General features: G+C 43.1%; 1 protein-coding gene and 1 pseudogene across 1 annotated transcript in view; both read left to right on the forward strand.

Annotated features, from left to right (window-relative positions):
* Nucleotides 1-2,405, forward strand: part of RPF2 (ribosome production factor 2 homolog) — a 41,733-nt gene that overhangs the window by 22,748 nt on the left and 16,580 nt on the right. The window lies entirely within an intron of this gene.
* On the forward strand, nt 392-1,275 carry LOC105978535 (annotated as a pseudogene).

The following is a 2,405-nucleotide window of genomic DNA, read 5'->3' on the forward strand; positions in this document are numbered from 1 at the left end:
CTGCTCTGAGCGGGAATCTCATTGTCAAAGCTTGGTGGGCCAGGATGTGCTCCACAAGGCTGTGAATCTTTATGGGGTACTTTCCTTATATTTTTCCTGTGGAGTAGCTGACCAGTCATTTAAACTGCCAATGTTTTGCATGGCAGCCAAGTTCTTTACCCTTGCTCTACCAGTGGTCCAATGGTTAGTATTCAGCGCATTCACTGCCCTGGCCCAGGTTTAACCCCAGTCAAGGAAGCCTTCTTCTATGGGAGCCCTGGTGGTGTAGAGGTTATGTGTTGGGCTGATAACCACAAGATCAGTAGTTCAAAACCACCAACCCCTCCATGGGAGAAGGATGAGGATTTCTACTCCCATAAAAAGTTAATCTCGGCGCCTTTCCATTGTGGCCATGGCGGCCGCAGACTCCACTGTGGTAAAGTGAGTGGAGGAACTTGGGTACTTGGCTCAGACCCACATACAGCAGCTTAGTGAGGCGGCCGGCGAAGACCATCATTTTTTAATTCAGGCCTCTGCAGCTCTAGAAAAATTGAAACCCCTTTGTGCGGAAGACAAAGAATGTTCAAACCCAGCAAACCTTTTAGAACTTTACACACAGGCTATTTTGGACATGACATATTTTGAGGAGAACAGCTAGTAGATGAAGATTTTCTTGAACACTCTTCTTTACAGAAAGTAAAAGATCTACTCAGTTTCCTTTCAGAACCAGAAATTTGAGTAAAGGAAAATAATATACATCCAAAACATGGCGGTTTGCTTGGGGATGAGCTGCTGGAATGCCTGTCTTGGAGAAGAGGAGCCCTACTCTACATGTATTGTCATTCTCTGACCAAACGGAGAGAGTGGCTCTCAAGAAAATCTGCTCTGCTTAAAAAGTACCTTGTTGATGGAATCAGTTACTTGCTACAGATGCTAAATTATCGATGTCCTATCCAGCTAAATGAGACAGCTAAATTACTGAGAAGGAACTTTTAGTGACATTCATTGCTGGCTATGATGTACACTGGAGAAATGTGTTTCTGGGGATTGAAGTATTGTGCAAATCGACAGCCAGAAAAGCATGCAGTAGATACTGATTCTTCTGGAGCAAGCTGTTTTACACGCAAAGAACCCTTGGACTTCCGAGAACTAGGGGAAAATATTTTGAAAAAGTATGTATATGTGTGTGAAGGACCTCTGAAAGAACAAGAATGGAATACAACAAATGCAAAACAAAAAGTTAATCTCAGAAAACCCACAGGGGAGATTCTACTATGCCCTTTCGGGTTGCTGTGAGTCAAAAGCAACTCAATGGCAGTCTTGCTTTTTTAATTATTCTTACCAGTGCCCTTTAGCAAATATAATCACTCATTTTTTTCAGTCTCATAAAAAGGGGAGGCACCCTGCAGGTTTTGTAGCACCCCTAAACAAAGGACCCTTAGACTTAGTTTAGGTAAAGGTGCTTACCAGATTCTCTTTTGTTTAGCCACCCCAACCTCCTGAGTTAACCTGGCAGAACAGTCTGAGATGGGATACAGAGAGAGAGAACACCTGGATTTCAGGTCTGTTTTATCTATTCCATTGATGCTTGCGACCTGACAAGTCAGTTACTTTTCTGGTCCTCAATTGGAGCCACTTGGACCGTAGGTATGACTGTAAATCAGACCATGTGTATATGAAACTGCATATTAGTGAAGATAAATGTTTTGGGAGGTATTTCATAAAGTTAAAAAGCTGTGATGCAGAAGAATAATGGGAGCTAATCATATTAGTACAGTTCCTCTTTGGAGCCAGGCATGAATGAATTCTTGGAAGTGACCATTGTATGCGTATTTTATCTTCACCACTACTGTTAGCTTGATCACCAGTTTAATGGACCTGAGCATTGGTGACTCATATACCCCAACCCTACTCTTTCCATTTCACTCCTGAAGCAAGGAAGTGCTGCAGTCCTTGGGGACTTTCTAAACTGGACCACAGACCAATATTGCTGGTCCATTCTCAGTTTTAGCAAGAACCACTTAACACTGAACACTACGTTTTCACTTATGCAGTGTCTCCAAAACCAAACAGTGCTACTAAGTTGATTCCGATTCACAGCAACCCTATAGCACAGGGTAGAACTGCACTGAGGGGTTCTGAGACCAACTCCCTACTGGAGTAAAAGCCTCATCTTTCTCACTCTGAGCACTCGGTAGTTTTGAACTACTGACCTTTGGTTAGCGGCTCAACACGTAAACCACTAGACCAGGGGTCCTCAAACTTTTTAAACGGGGCCAGTTCACTGTCCCTCAGACCTGTTGGAGGGCCGGACTATAGTTTAAAAAAAAACTATGAACAAATTCCTATGCACACTGCAGATACCTTATTTTGAAGTGAAAAAACAAATGGGGCAAAAACACCCGGTGGGCCAGATAAATGTCCTC

This window comes from Echinops telfairi, unplaced genomic scaffold (assembly GCF_000313985.2).
Source record: "Echinops telfairi isolate 266 unplaced genomic scaffold, ASM31398v2 ScPeMD7_3533;HRSCAF=4204_0, whole genome shotgun sequence".
NCBI lineage: Eukaryota > Metazoa > Chordata > Mammalia > Afrosoricida > Tenrecidae > Echinops > Echinops telfairi.